The sequence below is a fragment of the Alligator mississippiensis genome, chromosome 12 (assembly GCF_030867095.1).
Source record: "Alligator mississippiensis isolate rAllMis1 chromosome 12, rAllMis1, whole genome shotgun sequence".
NCBI lineage: Eukaryota > Metazoa > Chordata > Crocodylia > Alligatoridae > Alligator > Alligator mississippiensis.
In genome coordinates, this window is record NC_081835.1 from 35750859 (window position 1) to 35770726 (window position 19868).

General features: G+C 42.3%; 1 protein-coding gene across 5 annotated transcripts in view; it reads right to left on the minus strand.

Moving 5' to 3' along the window:
* Positions 1 to 19868, minus strand: part of ATP2B2 (ATPase plasma membrane Ca2+ transporting 2) — a 1183685-nt gene that overhangs the window by 713269 nt on the left and 450548 nt on the right. For all 5 annotated transcript variants that reach the window (XM_059716030.1, XM_059716027.1, XM_059716026.1 and 2 more), the window contains exon 3: positions 19480 to 19579. The gene's annotated coding sequence lies outside the window, so the exon portion shown is untranslated. The remainder of the gene's footprint in view (positions 1 to 19479; positions 19580 to 19868) is intronic.

Sequence of the window (19868 nt, forward strand, 5' to 3'; positions counted from 1 at the left end):
TGACTCTTGGGGGGTGGGCTACTTAACTAGATACCTGACAGCTACTTAACTAGATATCTGACACATCCATATGTCAGACATGTCTCCTTTCTTGAAGATTGTCACAATCATGGTGTCTCTGAAGTCATCTGGGATTTCTTCATAATTCCAGATCCTTAAGATGAGGGCATAAAGTTGTGATATGAGCTCCTTTCCCTGTTTGAAGATTTCAGCAGGGATTCCATCAGCTTCAGATTCCTTGTTATTCTTCATTTGCTTGATCATTTTTCTTACCTCATCAAGGGTTGCAGGAATTCTGAGATTGTCTCTGAGTGTTAAAGGATGAAGTTGAGAACACTCTTGTCAACAATAGTCTCGATTGAGAAAGTCTTCAAAATGCTTATTCCAATGTGTATTGATGGCTTCCCTTTCCTTGATTACGTCTTCTCCATCCTTCTGTCTCAAGGGAATTGGTTCATGAGTGCTCAGACCATAGAAGGCTTTGGTGGCATCAAAAAACCCACACACACCGTGGATGTCAGCAAGATGTTGAATCTCTTTGGCCTTGTCTTACCACCATCTGTATCATATCAAGCTTTCTTCTTTGGACCTTTGTCTTGTCTTGTTGGAGATTTAATTTTTTTTCTTGGAGTTGATGTTGTTCTGGCAAGCATGAAAGACCTTGTGCTTGCAGTCAATTAACTCTTTGATCTCCCAGTCATTCTCCTCAAACTAATTCTGATGTTTCCTGGTAGAGAATCCAAGTGTCTCTTCATAGAGATGGTGGACTTAAAGGCACCCCGAGCGCTGTTGACGTTTTCCCATTGTTGTTGATTTGAATTTGCTATTTTTTCATTGAGGCACTGGTGGAAGAGGTCTCTCTTGATTGGATCCTTGAGTCCTTCGATGATGATCTTCCATCAGTATTGATTCTGCTGTAGCCATCACATGGAAGCCAGATGGAGTGGCATAACCAAGTGGACTGTTAGCTCCTAGCATACCTTGCGTGATGCAGACATTTTTGTGATCCCAGGCACAAACAATAACGTAGCCAATCAGGTGCCAATGTTTTGGTTGCAGATGTTTCCATGTTGTTTTGTGCCTCTTTTATGGCAGAACAGGGTATTGGTGATAGTGAGTCCATGTTCCATGCATTTGGTCAAGAGGAGGATGCCACTGGAGTTAACCTTTCCTGCTCCTTCCTTGCTAATGGTTCTGTTCCAGAGGTTTGAGTCTCTTCTGGCTCTGGCATTGAAATCACTGAGAAGAATAAGTCTGCCTCCCTCTGGAATGTCAGAAAGGACTTGGTCAAGGTTGGCATAGATTTCCTCCTTGGTTTCATCGATGGTGTCAAGAGTAGGGCATACACACCAATAACAGTGGCATATTGGCTCCCTGCCACCTCCATGTTCTTTGAGTTGCCTGTCTCCCATTCACTGGGTCTCACTCAGTGCAGTGATATCAGTGCTGTGTTGCCTGAGTTCTTGGGCCATGATTGCAGTACGGTGCTCTGGGAATTCACTATTAGGATTGTCCATGAGGGTCCTGATGTTCCAGGTCCTGAAACTGATTGTGCATCTTCACTGATTTCAACCATAGTAAAGGCGATCCTACTAGATGCAGCTATCTGGTCAAGAAGATGGTATACATAGAGCACCTTCTCTAGCTCCTTCACCATGTGAGGTGAGAAGACTGGATCCTGAAGAGGGCTGCTCAGTCACAGTTACAGTTGCCACTCCTCCCTCATCTAAGTGCTAGACAACTTCTTGTAATTGCTGCCTTCGTGCCAGTTTAAGAGTAGCAGCTTCCAGACCTCAAAATCCTGTTCCCATTGTCACTAGCTGGTCACCAAGGGGCTTGAAAAATGCACTCATTTTCATGGAAGATGCCTATGTGTGATTTCTTTTATTGTAGATAATCTGCTGCACATCAGCTTCTACACTGCTCTTGACAGAACAGGGTCTCAATCCAATGGCAAGGAGGCCAAGAAAATTGGGGATCTTGTTCCACTGCAGCCTTCATCTGCTTTGCAGCCATTGAGATTCTAACATCTTCTTCTGCTGAGAACTTGTAGACTTGTAGCTGAAGGCTGGCCAGGCTGGCCAGGCTTATTATAGCACTCACCATGTCACCACACTGTCAAAGGATATATGTGTTTTTTTAGGAGGAAAAAAAACAATGACATCTGCTGTCCCCACCACATCCTGATGGCTGCCACTGGTTGGTTCATGCCTATTTATTCATCACGTTATCCTTGCCTATTTCACAGTTAACTTTCCCTGAAGGTCATTCCACTATCTGCCACCTGCGGACATGCTGGGTAGAATTACAGCTCTGCTGCCACAGCCATTCAATAGCACAAAAAAGAAGGCCTAAACTGTGGACTTTGTGAGCCATTCAATAGCACAAATTCCATAGTTTAGGCCTTCTTGGAAGGACCAACTAAAGTGAGGAGAAATAGAGAGAGCTATCTTATGGCTCTTCTACTACAATCCAGTCAGGAAAATAAGCTTCACTTAGGTTGTATATATACACAAGAAAGTGTATTCTACCCTATCTCTGCTCTCCTAAACTTATTCTGCGAGTCAAGGTAAAAGAAGGGATGGGTGGGAGACCATGATCCTTGCCCTTTTTGGAGTCCCACACCCCATGGAAGGAGAGATCAGTAGAACCTGCCCTGCAAGAAGTAAAATGACTGTGGCTGTGGGAAAGTGTGCACTTTGACAGGGAAAGGCCTCTTCTCTGCTTCTGAGTTAGTCCATGTGGCAACCTGTAATTTGCAAAGTCTTACATCATGTAACAAAGAGGCAACTGAAACTCAGGCTCTGAGTGAATAGATCCTCATCAAGCATCTTGTCTCAGAGTGATAAATGAGCTGCACATTGTACCAGGAGTACCATGGAAAGGAAAGAAAGGACAGGAAAGAAAAAAACATCAAATGGTTGTGTGGAGCAATTAAAACCTTCATCAGAGTTGAAATTCCCTGAAATAAGGAAGGCAACTGTAAGAAGTTCAAACTATGAATCTTGTTACGCAGTAATTTTGGGTGGCTCCTGGACCTCTTAGCCTCTGGACTGTCTGCACATTAACACCTGAAACTAGTTTTAAGCAATCATTATGCAGCTCAAAGTTATGGCACTCCATGACAAGATTATTTCTGATCTGTTACCCAGCTCATGTTACACTAAGGTGTAGCCACTGTCATCTACACCTTAGTGTAAATACCCCACCTGCCCCTTTTCCCTACTTGCTCAGTAGCCCCAGGGGTGGACAGGAAGCTGGGAGACCCTGAGGGGCATGGGGAAAGCCTGGGACAGGAGAGGGGGATTCTTATCTTTCAATCCTCCAAGCCCCTGCTAGCCTGAAGTGTGACTGCTCCAAACTTGAGCTAGCACTAACACTGATCAACATTTGTGCAGCTCATGGTCTAATATGTAACAAGGCCCTGTGTTTCACTCTTTATCTGCAATCTGGGCACAAATAACAACAAAGACTTAAGAAGATAGCATTATTTTCTACAAGGCTGGATCTGAAGTGCTAGATGTATTTAAATTAATTGAAACTAGTACAGAAATTCAAGGAGGACTGCATCTCATTTCAAAATGGACCATTTGAGAGAAACTAATGAAAAAGAAGGTGAAATTGTAGAAGAGTATGTGACTGATCTCAGACAGAACTGTATAACTTGAAATTTGGGGTGGGAAGGGGGAGAAGTAACTGAATCTCTGATAAGAGGCTGTAGAAAAAGGTGGAGAGAGAGTGTTGATAGAGTCAGAAATAGTGCTTGAGAAAGCATTTAGAATTTGCTAAGGGACAGTCAGTCTAGATGGGGTTTAAATCTGTAAATATAGTTCAGAATCAATAGTACTTTAAAGAAAGAGAGCTGAGGTATAAAGCTACAAAAAGTTCAAAATCAGTCAAGCCCCAGGAATAGCATTTCTTTTGACAACTAATATAAATGAGGATAATGCACATTCTTTAGATAGTCAGTGGATTACATCACTTTGCAGGAGTTCACAAATGGTAGCAGAGCATACAAAGCATGGACAAAAAGACAATGACAGTACCACTGGCTCAGATGAATTCCTCAGGGAATCAATGGACCAAATTTCAGCTGATACTGATTGGATTATCAAACCAAAAACAGGAGATTTATTAAACTGGAAACAGATGCACAGTGTAAGGCAAAATATTAGCAGCTCTAGAAAAAAGGAAAAGATAGTAAAAGAGAAATGGATAACAAAGAGGGCTTATGCTGGTGAACTTATTCTCACCAAAGAAGTACATAAATTAGAAGCCTGGCTAAAAAACAAATAGGAAAAGATACAAGAATTTGAAATAGTACCAGGAAAAAGAGTACCTACGAGCACATCTATACATGCATTTGATCCAAGATCAGTTTACTTGCAACTAAAATACTTGCAAGTAAAAGCTCCTGGACGAGAATCTACACATTCAGAGAAGTGGGAGCAGATTTGCTGCTCGGCACCAAACTGCTGCCACTTCCAGTGGTCCAGCAATGAGCCTCTGGCACAACTTGGGGGAGCTCCAGGCTCCAGCCACTGTTGCCAGCAGCCAGAAGTCCTCTTGAAAAGCCAGCCCCACTGTCTGTTCCATGGCCAGCCATCTCCCTGGCCAGGAGCAGCATGCACAGAGCAGAGGCAGCATGTGGCAGCTCTTTCCTCACTGCCCCTGCCTCCCCATGCTATGGCTGCTCCAGCCTTTGCCCCTGGCAATGAACAGCACCTGGGCTCCTGCTGGGCATCATGCTGGCCCTGTTGGTCCACCATACCAACTGCTGGCTGGGTACAGTACAGTACAATCATACAGTATGACAAAGGAAAACAAAACAAAATGTCTTTATGATTGTTTTTATGTCACTTCTAATGGATAGTATGTGTTAGGGAGGCAAAAATAAAGAGATTTAAAAGTTATAGCAATATCTTGTAATTTTAAAAAATAAACTGCTTATATATTAATATATTAATTATATTAATCAGTGAGCAACAAGAACAGCATACCAAACATTAATAATTCTGAGTATCTTTACAAGAGATACAGGTGGGGAAACATTAAAACATTTCTGAGGAACACAGAATCTTGCCCCAAGATCAGCATATAAAAATGAGATTTTTTTTATCATGTAACTTTTGGTTAAGAAGAAAAACTGTAGCAAAGAATACACCCCCTCAACCACCTCCCCCCACTGCCCTCACCCATTCAGGACTAGATAGAACCAAGGGCAATCCCATAAATCTTGTAAAATTAGTTTTACAACACATGCATCAGTTTGAAATTTCCATCCTATCCACTGGGGGTAGCATATTGGTGAGGAGTGAAGTCATAAAAAAACATATTTAAGGAGACCGTGCTTGCAAACCAGTGAATACTCAGGCTAAATATCGACTTATAGTTTTTAAGGAAACATTGCAGTTAGCGTGGCCATGGTCCTGTTTTTAAACCAGACCATCCTGTTTTTAAACCCTTTGTCCCCTGTCTGTTTCTAAATAAGGAATGGGCTGCAAAAAAAGTCCTGTTTTTTCGTTCATTGATGGAACTGCATGTCAAGCATTTGTCCTCAAAATTCTATTGGCTGTGCCTAGAGGTAGGACAGTGCACTGCCAGGAGGAAAAGCCAGGGAGGGAGGTGGTCTTTTGGTGGTCGCCCCACCCCTTGATGCTGATTGGCTGAGAAGGATTGACCAAGCACCACTCCCACCCACCCCCCACAAAGGGGATGTCCTGTATTCTGGGGATGCGTCAGCAGCCACTCTAATTACAGTGGATAACTTACTATAACATATTGTCACAAGCAGTTAGCCATGTTACTCTGAAGTCAGATGGAAGGTAGGGCAGGATGGCAACTTTAAGGAAACTGTTTCAGAGAGGCATGAACTTTTACAAGTAACAGCCTATTGCATCAGTTCATTCACAGCATCTGATAAAGTAAGCTGTTGCCTATGAAAGCTCATGCCTCTTTGAACTAGTTAGTGTATAAGGCCCCCTTCACACATTCATTTAATCATGAAATGGGATCTGGGACATTTTATACCAGATTACTGCCATGCCAAATATTCAATGTCAGGGGTAAAATTTGTAAATATTTTAGTGGAATTTTTAGCCAATTTTTTTGGGATATGGGATAAAATCCTTCAGATCCCATCCTGTACCTGCCAGCATACAGGGAGTTCGGGATTGGGGAGCCATTCAGTGCTGGGATCCACACATCCCTTTAAACTTGATGAGATATAGGGAGCCCCACATGGAGGACTAGCTCTCTGGTTCTGGGCTCCCCACAAGCCAGGAAATTTAAATGGGCTTGTGGAGAACCCAGCAGCATGAGGCAGCTCCCCAATTTGGATTCCCCAAGCACCCTTTAAACTAACATGCCATATGTGCTAATTAAGGCATGATACAAATAGGAATAAAGATGTTCAGTCAAAGTTCTTTGGGTGAATCTGATATCTTTTATTAAACCAACTTAAATAGTTGGAAAAATATTTAAGTTGGTCTAATAAAAGATATCAGATTCACCCAAAGAACCTTATCTGCCTATGTCCTTACACCAACACGACTACAACCTATACCCCTGTAACAAAGATGTTCCATATTTAATGAGTGACACCTTTGTCACTGGTTTGCCCCTTCTATTGCATGATAAATTGCTTGAATATGTGGCATGTTACAATTTACTGTGTGATTAACATATTAATCAAGGAATAAATGCAATATCTGGAGATGGCCTAAGCTGTCACCCTGACCTACTTTCTATACTGCTATAAAGAATCTTAACATTGCATGGCTTAATGAATACCACATTATGCTGCAACTCATGAAAATGGATTCTATTCCCAGTGATACCACTGATGTCCTTCACCCTGGGAAAGTTGCTTTATTCTATGTGCTTCAGTTTTTCAATCTGCAAAATGGGGATAATGGTCTTTCCAAGTTTTCTAAAGTGTTTTAAAATTTACTGATGAAAAGTACTATATAAGATCTAGATGTTATCACTGCCCCTCTCTTTGTTTTTATTTATTAGATGTATAAGTTGCCCTCCCCCCAAAAAGGCTCAGGGCAGCTTACCATAAAGAAAAAATATAGCTATATTGTAACATTACAACAGTTGGGGCATGGACAGCCTTAATATTTTAATTGCCTGAAAGGCTCCATAAAAACTGAAGCAAGAGATGGCACATGGTGCTATAGCACTACAAACCAACCTGGCAGGCATGAGATATGACCCTAATGAAGCATGAATTACTTTGAAATACTTCACTATTAAACTCAAACTCACATTTAACCTTCCCACCACAGTGCTATAGGGTCATCCCACAGCAATGGTGGGCAGGGAGGGTGGGAAAGTATGCAATAACAGAAGCATCTGCACTGTCAGCCTGGCCACTGTTGCACCATTGTGAGTGCAGCCACTGGCACTGCCCTGTGGGCAGCTGCCACCCAGGGTGGTCAAGTGCCCAGTTACTTCTGTTTGCACCATATGTTCCATATATTACAGAATATCTGGCTCCACAAACTGGACCTAAGTGGAAGTCCTCAACCTCCTCTTCATCCTGGACCTCCTTTCCATCTCTCCCTTCTCACTGGCCATGGGAAAACAGCTGTTCCTGCTTTATCCTTGCCTACCAGCACACATGCCCAAGGGTTCTGGGAAATTTGTAAGTTGTTTTCTCAGAGGAAAGAGCAGACACAAAATAAGGAACTTTTGGCTAAATCAGTATTTGTATTTGCAAATGAGGGCAAGTTCAAGTAATGCATATAATTGTAAGTGGAAAAAGCATTTAGAATAACAGTTTGCTCACAATACTAATGTATTCCTCTTTCATTTCTCTACAGTCCCCCCCCCCCCCAAAAAAAATCAGCAAACAGCCATAATGTCTTTAAAAAATACAAACCATAACCAAAATCTCATACAGCCATATGGGTTGAAAAGGGCTTATGCAAACCTGCAGAGACTTTGGCTCTTCCCCCACATTCTCTGACTTGTTAGAAAAGCATATAATTGGTGAAAGGACATGGGTCCTTGCAGTTTTAAGAGCAGACAGTTAAAACCTGTGGTCACTGCTCCCTTGCAGCCATATTTTAAATAGCTTGAGAAAAGTTGTTAGGCTGTAGCTCAAACCTGATAGCATTCAGGCAGAAGAGGGAGGGATCCTGAAGTTTCATTGACAGTAGTGAGTATGCAGCAGCAGAGCACCCCAGCTTGTCATTCCAAGAAGGAGTCTATAGAGCACCTTATTATCACTTAGTCCTTCAGGTCAAGGTACTCAAACTTCCTCAGAAGATTGCAGCCTTGCTCCAATGATGAAAGGCTACCCCCTTTTATCTAGAGTTCCATCATAAGTAGCTTGACCTTTCTGGTTGGTAAGTTTGTCAGACAGGACCATTTTGCTCAGAAATAGGAGCATGTAGGTCACTGATCTTACCCCTGAAATAATGTACAACTCTTGGTGTCTCACTGATAATACACACATGAGGACTGGGGGCCCGCAAACTTAGTACAGTATGCAGGGGCGGGGGTGGGGGAGCTGTAAGTTGGCAGCCTGGCATGAACAAACAGCACTTTGGGCCAGGCAAGACTGGTCAGAGATGTCTGGGAAATTTCCCTGGTGGCACAGATTCATGGTGTAGGAGGACCCAAGAAGGACTTCCATCTTTAATCCCAGCTCAAAATAAATTCCTTATTTGAGCCCATAAACTTATTACAGTGTGTATGGGGGGCTGTCAATCAGGCCATGCTTTGGGATGTTCCACCCTCTAGTCAGAGGTGTCCGGGAGAGTCCCCTGGTGGTACAGAGGCATGGTGTGGGGTGGCCCAAGTATTTTCCCCCATAATCCTATCCTAATTTGATCTTCATTTAGGGCTCTGTGTTTGATGCAGATTTACCCGCTGCTCGTGTATCCTTTCCAGCATACATTTTATATTTTAACCCCTTAAATACTAATTGTTATTGTAATGAAAATTCATAGATTCATAGGCATTAGAGGCTGGAAGGGACCTCATGAGCTCATCGAGTCCAGCCCTGCCGCCATAGACAGGAAGTCTGCAGGGATCAAATGATCCCAGCAAGATAAACATCCAAATGCCTTTTGAATGAGTCCAGAGTAGGTGCTTGTACCACCTCCGGGGAGAGTCTGTTGCAGACCCTGGACACTTGGACTTTGAATAAGTTTCTCCTTATGTTCAATCTAAATCAGCTTTCTGGGGGCTTGTGGCCATTGGACCTTGTTATTCTTTGGGGAGCTCTGGTGAACAACTGTTCTCCCAGATCCTGATGCAGTCCCCTTATGTACTTATAGGCTGCCGCCAAGTCCCCCCTGAGCCTTCTCTTCTCCAGGTTGAAGAGGCCCATGCCCCTCAGCCTCTCCTTATAAGATCTGCTCTATTGGCCTTTGATCATATGGGTGGCTATCCTCTGTACTCTCTCAAGATTATCCATGTCCCTCCTGAACTGGGATTCCAAAACTGGACACAGTACTCCAATCATGGCCACACCAAGGCTGAGTAAAGCCAGAAGATGATGTCCCTGGTTTTGCTAGAGATGCATCGATGAATGCACGACAGAGTTTGGTTAGCTTTGCTGGCCATGGGATTGCTTTGGTGGCTCATGTTCATCTTGTGGTCAATCAAGACCCCAAAGTCTTTTTCAGTTATGGTGCTAGCAAGCGTAGCACTGCCGAGCCTATAAGTATGATGCTGGTTGTTCCTCCCAAGGTGAAGCACCCTGCACTTCTCTGCATTAAGTGACATCAGGTTTTGGTTCAACCACCTTGTGAACATGTCCAGGTTGGCCTGTATCCCCAGCCTGTCTTCTCGTGTGGCCGCCTTCTCCCGTAGTTTAGTATTGTCTGCGAACTTTACAAGTCCACATCTGACACCTGAATCCAGATCATTAATGAAGATGTTGAAGAGTACAGGCCTGAGAACTGAGCCCTGAGGGCCTCCACTGGTCACCTTGCACCGCACTGATTCACTCTCATCAATTAGTATTTGTTGGGTCTGACCCCAGAGCCAGTTCCCCAGCCATCAGACCATGAGAGGGTTGAGGCTGCAGTTTCCCAACTTAACCATGAGAACATCATGGGAGACCAAGTCAAAGGCTTTCTTGAAATCCAGGTATATAACTGTAACAGGAGGCCTGCTCAGGGCTGATCTAACTGTGGCCCGCCCACCTGTTCCTGGGCTAACCGCCCGCCTTCTTGCCCACCATGCCTTGTTGTTAATTAGTTAATTAGATGTTAATAAGTGGGAGGCTGCCCATTTTCTGCCCCAATGCCAGGAACGCTATCTGTGGCTCCATTCCTCCCCTACACCACAGCCCAAGCCTCGCTGATGGTATCTATGGTTCTCATTGTCACTGGCCCCCACGCTGGGCCCCAGAATCCTACTGTTGAACCCCACCTGGATTCCTCCCCTCAGGCAGTGTCTTCCGCTGTCATACTGGGCACCATAGCTCCCTGAACTGATCCGCCTTCGAGTGCAATCCCCCCACTGGGACCTTCAGCTCTCTAGCCTTGGCCCACCTCCAGGCCAGTCGGAACCCCAGGCCCTTAGCTCTTGGGCGTTCCTTGAGGTGGGCCCCCCTGCCCTTCGACCCTTCCGGTCCTTGCCCCAGCATGGGCCAGTCAGACAGGCCTGAGTCTATGGCCCTTATTCTTTCGCCATGGGATCCACCTTCCCGACCCTCCAACAAAGGGGTAACTCACCCAGTTGTGGGGGGTAGGGGTTAAGGCACCCTAACCCACCTTTTACCGGGGTGGTAACTGGCCTGGCATTTCCTGGGGGCCCCTGTGCCACTGACAGCCCCACCAGGCCACCCACTCCCGGCAGGGTACAGGACCAGGAGCCTCCTATCCATCCCCTACAGCTCCTGCCCTTACCTCCAGATGATAACAGCAGCCCTCCAGCTAGGCAATGTTGTTGCCTGGCCTCCAGCAGCAGAACTGCCCTGTTTATATGGGCAGCCCCAGATCCAAAATGGCTGCCCTCATCAGGCACCTGGTGGCTGCCAGCTCCAGGCCCTTAAAGTGGCAGGCACACACCATGCCCTGCCACAATAACATAAACCTCATCTCCCTTATCGAGGCAATGAGTGACCTGATCATAGAAGGTGACAAGGTTGGTCAGGCAAGACCTTCCAGTGACAAAACCATGTTGGCTGGCATTCAGAAGGTTGCCTTCTGTTAACTTGTTCCTGATAGATCCCTTGATAATTTTCTCCAGGATCTTTCCAGAGATGGACATCAGAGTGATTGGCCTGTAGTTCCTTGAATCTTCCTTCCTTCCTTTTTTGAACACTGGGACCATGCTGGCTCTTTTCTAGTCTTCTGGCACCTCACCCAAGCACCATGATTTCTCAAATATCTTTGTCATAGGGCATGCTATGATGTCTGCCAGATCCTTCAAGACTCTTGGGTGCATTCTATCTGGGCCTGCATACTTATAGACATCTAGCCTTTTGAGGGTTTCTGTCACCTGATCAATGACAATTATGGGCAAGTTCTGTGGAAGTTCTGTGTTCTTTCTGACAGTGTGACCCCCTTGGGCGAGTAGAAAACTGATGCAAAGTATTCTTTCAGGAAATTAGCCTTTTCTTGGGAGTTAGACGTCAGCTGCCCCATTTTATCTCACTGGGGTCCAACGTTACCTTTGTTCTTTTTTAAATTAAATTAAATTAAATTAATTAAATTAAACCCAGCACTCCACAATTTCTACTGTGTACCCCCCCCCCCCTCGAGATGTTTTGCATACCCCCAGGGGTGCATGTATCATAGTTTGGGAACCCCATATCTAGTCAAAGGATGTGGTCTCTTCTGAAGTCTCTTAGTGATATGGTCATACATCTAGTGAATGATAAGGATTTGTATCAAGGGAAAAAACAAGAAAATATGTGAAAACAAAACAAAAAAATAAATCTCTAGCTCCTGGAGACATTTTATAAGCAATTTACTTCAGACATTCTGCAACAGCCTGAATTTCCAGTAAACTTCAATGGCAGCCCTGCTAGGTATACTGTAGCAATCTACTCCGGACATGAAAAAAGGCTCTTGTTTCAAGGCTGAGATGAGTGAGGAAATGGTTACACACTCGTGGAAAGCTGCACAAAATGACAGGCACTCTTTAAGAAGCAGAGAGCTTCTACTGCAAGAGGTCTACTGCAACTGTGGATATGCAAACCAGTTAAGTGAATGGCAGGAGAACATGTAATTGCTATCACAGATACATTCTCTACCACCATCTCCAAATACTTTACACAACCAAAAAGCACCATGATGGTTTATCTGGACTGACTTAGAGCTTGTTAGCCAAGAACTTGGGTAATGAATCAACTTTTAACATCTAAATTTAATAAAATCGCTATAACACCAGTAAGGAAACGGAAAATGTTTTCTCATTTTTCTTAGATGCTCATGCAAATATTAAAGAGAACAGCAGAACAATCTTTATGGTATTTCATCTGTAAAGGTTTTTGAAAAAGACCCTCAGTGACAGCTAATAAGGAAAAACCAATACCAGTGAACTCATAGCTTTGTCAGACAAACTCTCACAGACAAATTAACATCCATTCCTACTTAATTTTATCTCTGTATATAGTACAAGCTAAGAAAATCAGAATGGATACCTGATCTTTGTTCATCTCTAAAAGAGTGTATTCATCTTTAGTTATATATCACAAGAAAGTTGGGCTGAAATGGGTTTAAAAATTCTACAAAACAAGAGGTAGTCAGAACATTAGTTTCCTGTATCTTTCTCAATAGGCTTCCTTAAAATTCAAAATAGGGTGTTTCTTACTGAGGCTGTTCTAACCAAGAATGTTTTTGAAAACTTTTACTTTAAATATCAGCTGTGTGATTATGCCTGCAATTTGCATTCCAGAAGGAAAATGAAAAATAATAGCTATTATCATGGGAAATACAAAAAATGATAAAATTTCAAATTCATCCTTGTTCCTTTAAAAGAAAGTTGAAAGAGCTGACTTTTTAGAAAATCAAGGTGCTGTGTTCCTAACAAAAATAACTCATTTGGTTATAGTATTTCTTAGTCTTTCAATCTAAAGATAGGCATTTCAATGGCTGACTACCTAAATATTATTGAGAACTGTTAATTTCAACAGTGCATTACAAATAGAAGTTTGAATCTCAAGGTATATAAGAGATTGATAGTTTTTGATCTATGCAGTATATAGCACCATTAAAAAAATTCAGAAAAGCAATACTGATATATTTCTTCAGTGGAACAGAGATGATGTCAACAAGAGGTAATGTTTAAAATACCCCAGTGTGATCTTTATGTCCACACTGTCTTGTACTTTAAACTGATAAAAGATAGGTAATGATTAGAACAATGGTTGTTAACCTTTTTAGATTCAAGGCACCCTTCATTTGGCTAAAGGTACCCCTTGGAAAATGTAAATTCTTAGTTTTCATTTGTTTTTCAGGGTACAGAAAAATAATAGAGCAATCCTGCTGAAAAGGACTCAGAAAGATTACAATGGATCAAAACATTTTTAACATTAGGCATTTCTATTTACAATCTCTGGGTTAATCTTGTGAATCTTGTATACGTGCTTAACGGTGCTAGTATTGTGTGGTACCTCACAATGTATTTGAAAGGATGTTAAGTCACCCCAGGGTGCTGCAGCATTATGACTGAGAACCATAGGATTAGGATATGCAAATTTTAGATTCAAATGAAGTTTTATGTATTTCTATGAACAGTAGTCAGACTTGACATTTAGCTAGAATGTATTACCTATACACATGAAACAGAATTATCCACATATAATTTAGGGCCCATCAACAAATTTGTCTTTAAGGCTAGGGACAGAAGTTACACTTGAACCAGTTTAAGTGATCAGAAACTGGTTTAAACCTGTAACAGAACACAAGCTCAGTGCACATAAACCAGTTTCAAAATGGCTGAAACTGGTTTAAGATAAACCTGTTGAATGTAGTATCAGACTTAACTGATTTGGGTCAAATTGGTTTATGAAACTTTTGTCCCAGACCCCTTCCTGGTTCAAGTTAAATCACAGTCCTCCAGCATCCCAGCATGCTTTCCAGCCCTGGCCTGGGCTGTGCTGTCTGCTCCAGAGAGCACGGCTGGCCCCATCCCTCTGCTCCCTAGCTGGAGCAGTGAGGGCTGGCTGACAACTGCCCCCTCCAGGCAAATCCCGACTAGGGTCTGGGGCCAGGGAGGGGAGTTAAACACCCCTTGCCCCGCTCAAACTTACTGCTGGTTGTGACTATGGACTACAAATCCTAGAGGCACCTGGAAGCAGGAAGAGGAAGTAATGAACAGCCCTGCAGAGTCCTGCTGCTGTAATTCTGGACTGCAAATCCCAAAGACTTCAGGGGCACCAGGAACAGGAAGTGAACACACAGCCAGAGAGCTGTGCTTTAGCACCCCCACCCCTCCCCCCTACCAGCTTCTGGTCTGAGCCACTGCAGGTATGTAGCTACATTTCCTGAATCAAAGGTAAATGTTTGTTCATTTCTGTTTCAATTTAATCTGTGCATTTTAGACTAACCTGCAAAGACTGAATTGATTCAACTTTGGACTTTTTGACTGTCTGTACCTAGCTTAAGTGAATTGCTTTAAATTGTATGTATGCTATATTATGCATATTTTTGTATACTTTTAACAATAGAGCAGTTACCTATGCATTTCCTTAGATAAGGGCTAAGATGAATAAATAACTATAAATCTGCTTACTTCTGTATAATTTGACATGGGATCCTTTAGGTATAAAAAAAAGTTACCCTAGATTGAAGAGGTAGTCCTGCCATATTTGCATCTGTATTTATGGTATATTATAGTTCATAAATTTGATTTAATCAATTATCTTCAAAACATTTCTTCAGAAATAAATTTGTACTGACATAACTTCATTTCTACCTCAAATACTCTCAATATAGTATGCTGGGTTTTTGGTTGTGCTCATGTTATTCTAAGGACATAGGCAGGCAAGGTTCTTTGGGTAGATTTGATATCTTTTATTAGACCAACTGAGAAGGTGGGGAAAAGTTCTTTGCAAGCTTTTGGGTGTGATCAACTTTCTTTAGGTATAGGGAATCTCTGCTGTTATGAGACTCCAAGGAAGATTCCAATAAACGATCAAGTTTTATTCAAGACACAACATACTTCCTGCAACAACTAAAAAACATAGACCACCTTCCCAGCCATACCCTCCTAGCCACCATGGATGTCACTATACATTTCATCCTCATACACCACAACTTCAGTTTCAATAACCAACACTTTCTTTAGACCACAATTGCAGCTGTGGGCACTAAAATGGCCCCATGATATGCCAACATCTTTATGGCCCACCTAGAAAAAGAATTCCTCAAGAACTACACAATCAAACCCATGCTATACCTGAGACACATAGATGACATCTTCATCATTTGGACCAAACCTCTGCAGTCTCTGATTGATTTCCACCAAAAATTCAACAATAATCAACCCTCCATCAGACTATTACTTAAATACTCTAACATCAGCATTCCTTTTTGGACACCATGATCAATATCCCAAAATGGTAAAATACAAAACACCATATACAAGAAACCCACAGACTAACATACATATCTGAACAGAACCAGCAATCACTCTAAACAAACCAAGAAATCTGTAATTTACAGCCAAGTTCTCCAATATGCACTGAGGAGAATACCAGTGATCGCCACCTCACAAATCTCAAAAGGGCCTTCACTCAACAACGATACTCCTCCAGAGAGAAAGATCATACTTTTTAAAGAACTACCTGGATACCCTGTGAAGATTTGCTGCAGTACAAAAAGAAAATCCCCACAAATCACACACTGTTAGTTATGACATATGACCTTTCCCTGGAACCTACATGGAAAAATCCTTGAACAATTGCAACCCATACTAGAAGAAGAACCAATTCTTAGAAAGATGTTTCCAGAACAACCCATCCTAGCCTTTAAACAACCTCACTAAACTCATCATCAGAAGCAAACTCCCTATGACCCAAACCATACCTAATGGATCCAGACGGTGCCAGGACTTGCAATGGAAAGCCTGCTAACACATCTCCACCACTCCCACAATAACCACAGCCTACAACAGAACCATCACCATTTCTGGATCTTACACCTGCACCTCCAGAAATGTTATTGTTACTGAGAGAGCCAGGAAGACTCCTCAGGTGCTGGTTGCTGAGGCAACTAGAGGGAGCTAATGATCCGCACCTGCCTAGCCAGCTGACAAGAAGGGGCAGGGCCTGGCTCCTATATAAACCACAGGCAGGAGGCCAGGTGGGAGTTCCCTACCAGCAGCCAAGGCAGAAGGGGCTCCCTGCCAGAAAGAAAAGAGAAGCTGAGCCGGGATGCCAGAGCAGCGTTGGTCACTGCGGTGGGATAGAGAACCCTGGTAGGCCTGAGCGTAGTTTGGCTGGAGGCTTATGTTTGCGTTGTAGCCCCGGGGCCTGTGTTTAGGTTAGTGTTTGTTAAACCAGTGGTTTGGGTCTCAGGGATGGAGGAGGCCTCATAGGGGACTCACAATAGTGTGGGGACCCCAGCACCAGTGAGAGTGCTGCATATGGGGCACATAGTCCCCAGCCCCGAGATACCGGGCGGCGTACTGAGGAGGCCCCGAGAGACCGGGCGGCGTACTGAGGAGGCCCAGGAGACCGGGCGGCGTACTGAGGAGGCCCAGGAGACCGGGCGGCGTACTGAGGAGGCCCTAGAGACAGGGCGGCATAGACTCGAGAGAAGGGCACGGAAAGAGAGAGAGCAAAAGAGAGAGAGAGACGGGACTGCAGAGAGCCCAAGTGCCATAGAGGGCGTGAAGACAGAGAGAGGGACAGAACAACATCCATTTACATCTGCAAGGCTTGGGGCGTGGTATTGGGGTGGCAGAAGCCACACATAGCCCATAAGGCTTAGGTGCAGGGGACACCGATGACAGGAGAACCGTGGTCAAGACAGAAGGTAGCCTCCCTATAAAATATATAAAATCAAAGACGTGGCGGGCGAGAATCGGAGGGTGCAAGAAGGCCGCTTGGCACGGTGAAGGAGGCGGCAGGGGAGAGCACGGCAACCCTGACATCCCTCCTGTTACAGTTATATAGCTCATCCAGTGCACCAAATGTCCTGATGGAAAATATGTAGGGGAAACCAAACAAGAACTGTGCACCAGAATGAATGCACACCAAAAATCTGTCAAAGACAAGAATACCCAATTACCTGTGCATGCCCACTTCTCACAAGACAATCACTCCCCCTCCAATCTCTCAATTCTAATCCTCAAAGGGAACTTACAAAACACCTTTCATAGACAAGCCTATGAACTTCAAATTCATTAATCTACTGGATACATAAATTCATTGACTCAATATAGACATTGGCTTTATGACATATTACAACCTGTCTGACATCTGATTCACTAGGTACCTGCCAGACTTGATCTTTTACACTTTTCTTCCCCCCACCCACTTCATCCCCTCCCCTCCCCTCCTTTTCTACCCTTTGTCTTCCTAATTTCCAGCTATTTATTTTTTCACAGACAGCCTCTTTTCTACCTTGGAAAACTACTACAGTAGAGTTTCCCTTACTTACCTTTGGCATCTCCCCCTCCCCCACCCCTTTGTTTTCCCCCTTCCCTTCCCTTCTCTACCTTTTGTTTTCCTAATGTCTACCTATTTACAGTCTCACTGTCATCCTGTCACACTTTTAGCTTCTTTTATTTCTTGGAGTCTCATAACTGCAGAGACTCCCTATGCCTGAATAAGGGTGATTGCACCCAAAAGCTTGCAAAGAACTTTTTTCTAACTACTCAGTTGGTCTAATAAAAAATATCATATCTACCAAAAGAACCTTGCCTCAATACAGTATATTGCATAAAGCAAATCTGCGCAGGCCACCACTTTCTTTATATAAAGGTTAGATAATATTTGGTTCTTCCTTATAGAAAATCCTAATAAAAATAATTTATTGTTTATTTTCCATGATTAATTCTGAAAAATCTAGTTCTACATTCTTTACTGTTCCATACACTTAGGAGCAGTTTTAGTAGCTGAATATAATATATATAAACTTGTCTATAATAGTTCTCCCCCTTCTATTTGCTAACAATGTTTAAAAGCCTTACTGATACAGAAAAAACCACTAAACGAATCATTTTCAGGTACTCATAAACACCTAAATCTCTCTATATAAAACACTTATAAAGAAGTAGTCTAATACTTATAAGGAAGTAAAGCCTAAGGTTCACCAGTGAACACACGACAAATCACTGCTGCTTTCTTTTTGCTTAGAGAAAATAGAGTTTTTTAAGCTTTGAAAGCAAATTACATTATCACATTATTAATGTTCACCCAATTCAAACTTTTGGCTTCTTATACTTTTTTATTAAAGTGATTTTTTTTTGTCTTGTACAACCTACTTCTGCATTGAGTTCTGCTTGTTAGCCTCATGCAGACTGACAATAATGTGAGTGGATCTCCATGTATGTTTGGGACTCTGCTTATGCCAAGTTCACTAAGGAAAGAAGCCTACTGAGTCTTCCTACCCATTATCTTTCAAAACATATACATGCTTCCTTCAGTAACAAAGTTCCACACTTAAAAAATCACAGAACTGGAAAAATTAAATATCAAAGTATTGATAGCAATGTCAATGTGGCCATGTTGTACACATATATTGGTTCCTACTTTGTTTAATTAATAGCTTATAGACTAATGTCCATGTTCTATACATGCATAGAGAAAGAGGGAGAAAGAAAGTGAAGCAAATATGTACATAAAGTAAACACATATATGAATATATATAGTAAAAACATTAATCATTTCCAGAAACTTCACTTTTTGCATTGTTGAACTTTGCAATACGGGTTGCATAATTGGATGTTGCATTAGTATAGGTTATTTTTCTGGTTAACATTTATGTATCCAGAAAGCATACACATAAAATCATAAACAAACATGCACGCAGAACTTTAATGTTAAATGGTCCAAAATCCTAATGGAACCCAAATGACAAGCTACAGCTGCATTGGGTGTGTTTGGGTAGGTATCATAAAAAAGTACTGCAATTTCTTCATGTATTCACTTTACCTTTCCTGCCCTGAATTCTTGACAGTTACATAATTCATTAACAATTCAGTCTGTCAAGTGCTAAAACACATATCTGCCATAATCACTAATCCTTTACTTTATGCAACTCTATAATCCCACTTGATTCAGCATTCCTTTTCTATTTTTTTTTTATATCTATCATTTATGTATCAAAGAAAGCAGGTAAGTGTCCAGAACTAGCAAGATTCTCCTTAAATGATATGGGCCTACTTTGGTGTTATCAAACGGAGATAGGTTCTGATTTGTAGCGTGGTAAAGTGAATTGGTTGACTGATAAAGCTAACCTGCCAAACAAGATTTGATTCACTAGGATTAATTAGTTTCTCTGGAGATTTTTGTTTTAATATATGATTGTGAACATTTTAAACTTTTATACTTACAGTACTGTCTTCCTATAAAATGAATGAGTGCTTCATAAACAGGGACCCCAGTCACATAACCATCTGAGACTTCCTATGATAATGAACCTTGGTTTCAAAACTGAAAGAAAAAAAAATACTATTGCATATGTTACAAACTCTAAAGGGTTAAGCAAAGTAATATAACAAACAAACAAAAAAAAATCATCTGTTGGACATCCCTGTAGGATAAATTAGGCTGACAAAATATTCAATGTCATGAATGGTTATGGATCATCCTGCAACAAGTTAAAGCAGTTAAAAAGATCCTAACAATGTGGTCAAAGATTTAAAATATTGGCTTATAATTATGGGCTTTGAATTCAACAGCCCCTTCAATCTTACCCACTTTACAAAACACTAGTTTTAGT